At 50.8% G+C, this 9,842-nt stretch overlaps 1 long non-coding RNA gene across 2 annotated transcripts; it reads left to right on the top strand.

Annotated features, from left to right (window-relative positions):
• Window positions 1–254: 254 nt before the first annotated feature.
• LOC144321867 (uncharacterized) lies at window positions 255–8,955 on the top strand. Of its 2 annotated transcripts, XR_013387365.1 has the most exons (4): window positions 5,122–5,808; window positions 5,979–6,149; window positions 6,752–6,842; window positions 7,908–8,955. It is a non-coding gene; the product is annotated as an uncharacterized LOC144321867 (long non-coding RNA). The 2 variants fall into 2 exon arrangements; XR_013387364.1 differs by lacking the exons at window positions 5,122–5,808; window positions 5,979–6,149; window positions 6,752–6,842 and adding an exon at window positions 255–410.
• The last annotated feature ends 887 nt before the right edge of the window (window positions 8,956–9,842 follow it).

The following is a 9,842-nucleotide window of genomic DNA, read 5'->3' as shown; positions in this document are numbered from 1 at the left end:
GCCACCGTTGTCTCAGACTTCAGGTCAGTTCGGCCATGGGGCAGGGGCCAGGAGGAGAGAGCAGAGGTGTTGATCCCCCTGTACAGACATCTCTGGCCAACTGCACTCCTGACCGGAGGTCACGGCTCCTGCCCCGGCACCCCCGCTGGCCGTCTCCCTCCTTCCCTCGTCCCCAAGCCCCCTCGCTCAAAGCTCGGGCAGTAAGGATAAGGGCCGCCCCTTGTGACTTCACTACCTCCTGCCCACGCCTCCCCGAAGAGTCCTTCTTAGTAAACGCTCCTCGAATTGCCCAGTTTGAGTGAGCCATCTGTTTCCTGCCAGTCCCCTGCCGGATGCAGCAGCTATTTATAAAAAGGACGAGGACGTACTCTAGGTATCCGTCTGGGAAGATCTGCAGGGCGCATTATTAAGTAAGTATATAGTAGTTACCTGAGATGTGAGGACGCCGGAGGCAGAGGGAGAATAGGGCGCAGCATCTGCGTGTGTGCGCGCGTGCGCGTGTACGCGTGTGTGCATGTGGGTGTGGGTGTGGGTGTGCTTAAAGGAACGCAGCGGACCCATGGGAGGCTGAGAAGAGGGTGGTTGATGGGGGAACGGAGTAGGTACACGAGGGAATGGGCAGGTAGGACTTTCCTCTGTCTGTGTTTTCACATGCAGGGTCTCCCTGTGGGCTCCAGTCTCTCCGGCCCGGCCACACCCCCACGGGGGTCTCCCCTAAGTCAGCACCCCCTGCCCTGAGCTCAGGAACCTACGATTCCCTGTGCAAGCCTCCAAACAAGATTGGAGCAGGACAACACAGGAGAGATGCCCGAACTCCACTCCCGGGCCCTCCAACACGTCCATGAACCCTACTAAACCATGGGATCTCCGAATAATTAGTTGTCAAGGAAAAATAAATCACTTGCGGGGTCTGAGCCTCTCCCAGGACCTCAGAGGATCCAGAGGCCCCTCCCTTTCCTGCCCTCAAGCACACATTTCCTGGGCCCCTCCCCTCCTCCTCCTCCCAGGACACACTGTGTAGAGCCCCACCCCCAACTCTGAAGGCCCCTCCTGGCCTACCCTGACCTCAGTGTCTCAAGACCAAGTTCCATGTGCTATAAGTTTGTGCGCTGGGCTGGCCTTCACACTCAGCTTGGCCATGAGTGGAGTGCTGAGCCTCTCTGGTCTTTGGGGGTCCCATATATAAACCATTCCAGTGGTTTATTCCAGTCCCCACTTCCCAGGGCTGCAGAAGCGGTGATGGAGATGCTGTGGATGGCACCCTTTGCACCGTGCCAGCACACAACATACACACATACAAGACATTCATTTGGTAGAAGGTCAGATGCCAGAGGAGGGCAAGGGAAAGGGCCAGCCTGAATGGGACCTGGGTTTCCCTTGTGAAGAATTCATTTCTGAGCCATAGTCTTCCCTGCTGAGAGGCTGGGCAGGCACTTTAAGCCCCAGATTAGGGCTGGGCACTTTACAGCTTTTTGCTTATTGAAGCATCGAACCAGCTCCATGGTAAATGTTAGCCCATTCTGCAGATGGGAAAGTGAAGGCTCAGAGAGCCCAGGCTGGCCTCCCTGACTGCTGCGGGTGATCTGTACCTAGCCTCAGACTCCTATCCATGGCTCTTCCGTCAGGGTCTGCAGCCTAGCGTGCCTGGCCTCCCTGGACTCCTGGAGTCTTCTGAGGCCCCCCACTCCCCCACCCTGCTGCTCAGCCCCTGCCTGTCCTCACCACCTGGCTCCCGAGGGCTCTGGCTCTCACTGCCTGCTGGACAAGCAGCTCTCCTGAGCAGTTCTGGGTAGCTAGCCCAGCTTCCAGCTCTTCTCTTGCCCACTGCCCCATCTCCCTAAGGGACAACCACACTGGCTCCCCACCTCATCTCCCATCCAAGGGAGGCTCCCACCTTCACTGTCCAAACTGCAAAGTCCAGGAGCCAGACTGTCACTGGCCAGTGCCCTGGCTCCGTGCACCTCCATGACAGCCCACCTGGGCACAGGGGCACAAGTCCAAGTGCAGACCCTTCCACCTGGGGAAGTGGAGGGGTGAGGACAGAGGGCAGCCACTCAGGATGCCACCAGAAAGAGCTGTGTGGGCTACTGGAGAGATGGAACTCCCGCCCAGCATCGCAGACTGGAGTCTTAGGTGGATCTGAGGAGGGTGTCCAGTGAAGGAAACGCTGGTGGCTCTTCTCGGAGTGCAGCTCCACTAGTGACCAGATCCAGGCCCTGTTAAGCAAGCTGGGGTATTGTGGCAAACACAAGGGACAGCAGTAGCGGCCAGTCCTGCAGCCAGAGCCCAAAGACAGAGCAGGGGCTCCTGTCAGACCAAGGTGTCCAGGATGCTGGCATCACAGACCAACGGGGCTCATGCTCCCACATGGCCGGGGCTGTGCCGCTAGCTGAATCCTCCTGCCCTGGTGAGCTGGGGCCTGGCCCAGAGTTCTGGAAAGGTGTAGGTTGAGGCTCAGTGAAGGATCAGCAGGAGTACAGAGGCACCTAAGGCACGCCCTCTTCCCCTCCTTCCCCGCAACCCTGATGTAGACAGCGAGCAGGACAACACCCCAGAAACAGTGGCTGGACCAAGAAAGCCAGCAATTCACCTCCTCCCCTGCCCTCCAGACCCAGGCCCAGGGGGTACAGGCGGGAATGGGTTCTTCTGCTGTTTTCTGTTTCATTCCTTTTCCCGGTGGTTGGCAGGAGATTTGAGATGATTTCCATTGTCTTTGTCTAAGTGAGTTGCTGAGAGTAATTTATCATTAAACTAAGCATGGCAGGAGTGGTCAGAGCCCCCTACCTGTGACAGGTCCCTGCCCACACCAGCTACCCACATTGGGAGCAGTGCCCTAGTCTACACTGGGATCCACACAGGGAGCACTGCCCCCATCCATATGGGAGCACTTCCCACTCCCTTCTCCCCATGGGAGCACCACCCACCCCCTTGTCCACATGGGAGCACCTCCTACTCCCTTGTCCCCATGGGAGCACTCCCCACTGACCCCATAATTTACTCTCTGGCTGACAGGGCAGCCCTGAACCAGGACCCCTGGCCCATTTCAGAACCAGACCTTGGAAGCCACCTGTGGGCTGTAATTCTCCCCCTCAGAGTTTGAATCTCAACAAGCCTTCTTTGTGGACTCCGAAAGTTGGTGCCGTGTGTAAAGGAAGACTGGGGCCTGAGAAAGTCCCTTTGAAGCTCCTGTGTGTGGCTCAGTCGGTTCCTTGTAGTTGGCCACAGAAGCCCTTAGACATTGGTGAGCGACTTGACATTCCAGCCGCCCTCCCTGGGCTGTAATCCTGCCATGAGCTTTCAGGAATATGCACCCGCTTCTCTGGGCATGAACCCAGTCGCTCCAGGCCAGAGGGGCACGGAGGCAGCCCAGAGACAGGCATGCCAAGGGAAGAATGAAAGAGTCTGAGGGAAGGCAGAGGCTCAGATTCCACAACTGGGAGGGACAAGGAAGCCGAGAAGGCGGCAAGACCCGTGGCTGATGATGTAACAGCTGACAGGGGTGCAGGGGGCAGAACTGGGGCCAGTGCTCTGGGGCCCCAACTCCCTGCTGGATCAAAGGCTCCCAACCCTCCAAAGCCTGTGGACACAAGGGACAGCCGGTGCCCGAGTTCTGGCCAAGCCAGCCAGAGAGTGCCCCAAATGCTCAGGACAGCAGGGTGGTGGCTGCATGCCAGTGGTCTCTTCTGAGTGGAAGGGGAGAGGTCGCAGTCTGCTTATTTATTTGACATTGGCAAAACATTTGAAATGCTACTAATAAAACTGTAGGTACCCTTGAGCATCCCAAGCCCACCACTCCGTTTGCAAAGGTAAGCCAGGCTGTCGGCCGTGGCACGGGCGTGTGTGTGTGTGTGTGTGTGTCTGTACCTGCATGTTTGCCCACAAGCCTGTAAGATAACACTGCAGCCAAGAGCCATATATGTGGACTCACACGCAAGTGCAGCTCTAGGTGCCAGGGGTGCAATCGAAGACAAGGAGCAACTTTCATAGCCATCAGCAGCCCAGCTGCCCGCCAGCATACCTGTATCATCTGCTCAGGCTGCCATGCCAAGTACCAAGGGCTGAGGAGCTTCAACAATAGAAATCTCTTTCCACACAGTCCTGAAGGCCAGACGTCCAAGATCGAGGTGTCAGCAGAGTTAGTTTCTCCTGAGGCCTCTCTCCTTGCCCTATAGATGGCCACCTTCTCACGTAGTTGTCCCTCTGGGTGCATCTGTGTCCTAATCTCCTCTCATCATAAGGACACCAGTTATACTGGGTTCAGGCCCACTCACATGACCTCATTCTTACCTAGAACAGTCACATTTTGAGGTATATATGAATTTCATATATTGGACATAGGACAATTCAGTCCAAAACATCTGTGCCCTGTACCAACTAGGAATCAATTTGGCTAAGAGTAACAGGAACTGAAAACAAACCAGATAGAAGTGTAGGCATCTCTTGTATGAAAGGCCAGAGGTGGGCAAGCTAGGGCTTCCTAGCAGCTCTGCTCACCCAAAGTTCCCAGGAACCTGGCTGGTGGCTCCATCCTGCCTGGCCTCCTTTCCCTAGATCTTCTGACTGATGCTGCAGTTCCAGCCAACACAGCTGCATTCCCAACCTCAGGAAGGAGGAAAGGATAAGGGGAAAGGGATGAACGGTACCCACTGGCTATCTTTCAAGGAAGATTCCAGAAACTGCCCCTCCACCCTTCTCCTTACATGTCAATGCCTGAACCTAATCATGTGGCCACACCTGCTTGCAAAGGAGAACATGAGTCTCAGCCTTGATTCTGGGAGCAACTAAAGTGTGGAGTCTGGTCATTACTGAGTAACAGGACGTGAGGAATAGAGGCACGCTCTAGTCTCCATCGCATATTCATGTCAGCAATTATCACTTTATCCTTTGCACTCACCTAACATGGCTTCACACTCTTGTTTTAATTTGCAGTTTCCCCATAATTAGTGATGTCGGCCAGCAGCATGTTTGAAGTTTCCCATCTTAGCATTTCCCAAATTTTCTCTTCTTGGAATTGCCGGTCTTCCTTGTGGTTTGCTTTGTCTTTTCTTTATTGATTTGTAGAACTGCTTACATATCCTAGTATTAATCCTTGGTCCTTTTTTTATATGTCACAGAGTTTTGCTCCTTGTCTGCCATGTGTTACATTTGTTTCTGGCATCTGTAGTCAGAAAGACGATTTTTGGTTTCATATTATACACTGTAGCCTTCCGTTGTGGTTGATTTTTCTTTTTCTTTTAATATTTCATTTATTTATTCATGAGAGACACAGAGAGAGAGAGAGGCAGAGACACAGGCAGAGGGAAAAGCAGGATCCGTGCAGGGAGCCCAATGCGGGACTCGATCCCAGGACCCCAGGAACATGACTTGAGCTGAAGGCAGACGTTCAATCACTGAGCCACCCAGGTGCCCCTGTGGTTGATTTTTTTCACTGGTGTGTCCTTTATTTATAGCATTATGTGCACCAAGCTGGTAACCGTATTCTCTACGCGCTTTAATACTTTATTCTTTCGTTTCTTCTGTTAGGTCTTTGACTGATAGGAATTTTTTTTTCCTAAGCCATGAGGTAAGATCTAATTTATTTATTTTTCCTGAGAGTGGGTCACCATCTTGGCCCATTTGCCTCTGGCTCCTTCTGGGCCCTGGCTTAGCCCCATCGCACAGGGAGCTGACCCCACGGGCCACCTGGCTTCTGGCTGGATTGAAGGGCAGAAGAAAAGCACAGCCAGCATGCTCCTGCCCCTCCCCACTCTGCCCAGGTGGCCTCTCTGGAAAGAACCACACCCACTCCATGACTCCAGCTGTCCCTGGGTAAGCCCACCATGCTCCCAACCCCCACTGGCTGGCCCCAACCCACTGTGTCCCCTCACCTCGGCGGGCTGGGCTGTCTCTCTGGCCCCTGCTGGCTTCTCCGCTCTCCCATCACCTGTGCAACCAGTACCCTGTATCCATTCCTTCTATTTTATTTTATTCTTTTAAAGATTTTATTTATTTGAGAGAGAGACATGAGTAAGAGAGAACATGAGTGGGGGGAAGGGAAGAAGAGGAAGCAGACTCCCCACTGAGCAGGGAGCCCCATTCGGAACTCAATCCCAGGACCTAGGGATCACATCCTGAGCTGAAGGCAGACGCTTAACCACTGAGCCACCCAGGTAACCCCTTCTATTTTAAATATTCTTCTCCTTTCTTGAGTATGCCCTGACGGAGACAACAAGCCAATTTTCCCTATTTATTAAAAAAAAGGAAAGGAAAATGATCTTCCCACGGAGTGGAAATGCTACCTTTTCTTGCATTGAATTCCCAGAGGCTGTATGCACAAATCATTCTAGATCATTCTGGATCATCAACCCCAACCCCAGGGCTGTTGTGGTTCTCATGCCAACACCACATGATTCCAAGCTCTAGAGATCCCAGAATTCTGGGAGAACCCATTACTATTCTTCATCAGAAGCACTTTATTTATCTTGCCTGTGATGTCTTCCTTATGAATGTTGGGGTCAGGTTAAGGAACTTCATGAAAAATTCCCCCTACTGAGATTTTGGCTGCGATTTCCCTGAGGAGCAAGAAGTCTTCAGGATAGAAGTTGAGTAGATGTTTCTCACCATTGACTGAGATTTTCTGTTGTGCTCCTCATAGAGGTTTTGTGATTCCCAACATTTGAATCCTCCCACTTTGGGCCAGATTCATTCCCAGGTATTTTCCAGATTCTGAAGCTCATGTAACTGGCATGATGTGTTTCTATCACATCTCTAGTTATTGCTGCCGTGAGGAACGTTACCACTCTTCGTGTCGATCTGGTTTGCCATATTGCTGGACTCTCTAATTAACTCCAGTAATTTAACAGGTGACTGAGTCTTCTTGGATTTTCTAGATAGAGGGGCATATCTAACTGTAATAATGACAGTTTCTGTTTCCTTCCTTTGCAATTTTAGCTTCTTTATTGCCAAGACTCCATATTTCAACTAGAAGCCATGAAAAGCACTTGAATTTATCTCAATCCTGGCTTTCAATAGGAATTGGCCTAATATTTCACCATTAGATATGACGTTTGCTTGAGATTTCTGGCAGATGTCCTTTATCAAGTTAAGGAATTTGTCTTTTATTCCTGAGAGTTTAGGGGGATTTTTTTGTTTTGTTTTGTTGTTTTAATCAGGATTAAAGGAGGTTCTGCTATCAGTAGTAGTATTCATTGGGATCAACCATTCCACTGGGAAAAAGCAGAACAATTGGACCAAATCTTTTTAAATCTGTCAGGGTGCATCAGAAAGCTAACAAGATAATGAAGAATTCCTGAGCCAGGTTGGGAGATCCTCAGGGAGGATGGAGGCCCAGGAGGTAAACCCTATGTTGGTAGTCAGAACTCGAAGTCAGCTCCAGGACCCCTCCCTGCTGGTGTACACACCTTCTTCAGGTTATTCCATCAAATATTCAGGTAGCCACTTCTGAGGAATGAATTTTGCAAGTGTGATTAATGTTCCAAATCACTTGATGTTGTGATAGGGAGAGTATCCCTGGTTGGCCTGACCTAATCAGGTGAGCCCTTAAAAGGGACAAGTTTCTTCCCAGCAAAGGAGATTCTACGTGTGGGAGAGAGTCTCTTTTGCTGGCCTGAAAGATGCAGAAGGCAAGAGACACAGGCAGCCTGTAGGAGCTGAGGGCAGCCCCTGGCTGCCAGCCAACAAGGAAACAGGGACCTCAGACCCACAAATGCAAGGAATAAGTTCTACCAATGATCCAAATGAGCTTGGAAGCTGGTGCTGAGCTCCAGGTGAGAGGCAGCCCATATGACACCTTGATTTCAGCCCAATGAGACCCTAAGCAGAGAGCCCAGTCCTCTGACCTACACACCTGTGAGCTAACGAACAACTGTTGTAAGCTGCTGCTAAATTTGTTGTGATTTGTTACGCAGGGAAGAAAACAAATACATTTGCTACTTCCAGAGAAGGCAGCCAAGACCCCAAGTGACATTCTGATAGCTTCACCAAGGGATCAAGGCCAGGCCCTACTGTCTGAAAACTGAAAAATACATCTTGAACTAATTCATGGATCAAAGGGCGGGGGGGTATCACAATGTGAGTCAGAAAATACACTGAACAGAGTGGTAACGAAAAATGCTATCAAAGTTTGGGTGATTGTAGCTGACGCCATGCTTGCTGGGAAACACGGTTTTGAACAGAAGTATTACAAAAGACAAGGTTGGAAATAACAGCAAAATGAACCAAAGTCTGTGAAAGGAAAGAGGTGATTAAAATATAAGCGGACACCAACTAACTTTTTCAGGCAACAGGTAAAAAGGTCCCACCAAGCCAAAAGTTTGTTCTTTAAAAAGCAAAATAAAATCGATAAGACCTGCAGAGCTGGAGCAGGATAAAAATGGAGAAGGTACAAGAAAATCATGTCAGAAATGAGAATGAAGATGGCGCTGTGGATCTCACAGATGTTCAGAAGATGAGAGACAGGAGTTAAGCAGAGTCACCATAGAACCACCAGTTCGGGCCCCAGGGACCTACCCAGGAGAACAGGACAGACGCTCACCTAGAAGCGTGTCTGCAGGCATCCGCAGCAGTGTTGTTCAAAGTAGGCAAAAAGGAGAGACAAGTCAGATGCCCACCAGCTGATGAACGAGTAACAAACTTATCCACCCAAGGGAATAGTATGAGCCACCAAGAGGAGCCACCAAGAGGAACCACCAAGCTCACCAGGTGACAACATGAATGAACCTCGAGAATCTTGTGCTGAGTGGAGGAAGCCAGCCACAAAGTCCACATGGTGAACCTGTGGTTCGGTTTATAGGAAGTGTCCAGAACAGGCAAATCCATAGAGACAGAAAAGCACATGAGCAGTTGCCAGGGGCTGAGGGAGGAGGACTCGGACTGTGGATGGGCATGGAGGTCCTTGGAGATGATGAAAATGTTCCAGAATTAAACAGTGGTGATGGTTGCACAACATCGTGAATATCCTAAGACCCACTGAGTTGTATGCTTTAATATATGCAGTGTATTTTCTTTCTTTTTTTTTTTCTTTTTTTTTAATTTTTATTTATTTATGATAGTCACACACAGAGAGAGAGAGAGGCAGAGACACAGGCAAAGGGAAAAGCAGGCTCCATGCACCGGGAGCCCGATGTGGGATTCGATCCCGGGTCTCCAGGATCGCGCCCTGGGCCAAGGCAGGCGCCAAACCGCTGCGCCACCCAGGGATCCCTGCAGTGTATTTTCTTAATAGATGAATTGTGTCTCAATAAAAAATTGCAAAGAAGAAAGAATTGAGAGGTTATCACGAACAAATGCGTGCCCGCGTGGGGCAGCTCATAGCACACCACCCTCAGCGCCTCTGTTCTCCACTTGTCTGAGTGTGTGATGCAGGACAGCTCCCGGGGCCTGAGTTCGCTTGACCTTGGTTCATTGACTAGCCCAGATTCAACAAGAATCTGCTTCAATTACAGATCCTCAGGAGAAAGCAGTTGTTTGACTGAGCTGGGGTCAGTTGTCCACCCTGGTCAGACCAAGTGTGGCCAAGGCAACGGGGCCACATGGCATAAGCTTAGCTGTGCCAACCCAACCTTGGGAGGGTTGGGGAGCAGTTCTCAGAGAACATAGACTGGACAAATACTCCCCAAAGGTGGCCAGTCTCCTCCAAATTGTCTCTGTCCCTCGCTCCATGAAGAGTCCAGAATTGATGTCCAAACACTGACATCCCAGCGGATTGCACAGAGGACAATCATGTCCTCCACTGTACTAGTTCTCTGCCTCTTATAATGTGATCTTGCCACACTGTTGGCTCAACCTGAGCATAGTCACCATGCTTGTTTCTTATGGCCACTGTAGCAAATTTCCACAAATTC

Source organism: Canis aureus, chromosome 10 (assembly GCF_053574225.1).
Source record: "Canis aureus isolate CA01 chromosome 10, VMU_Caureus_v.1.0, whole genome shotgun sequence".
NCBI classification, from domain to species: domain Eukaryota; kingdom Metazoa; phylum Chordata; class Mammalia; order Carnivora; family Canidae; genus Canis; species Canis aureus.
This window is presented reverse-complemented; position numbering and strand designations above follow the sequence as displayed.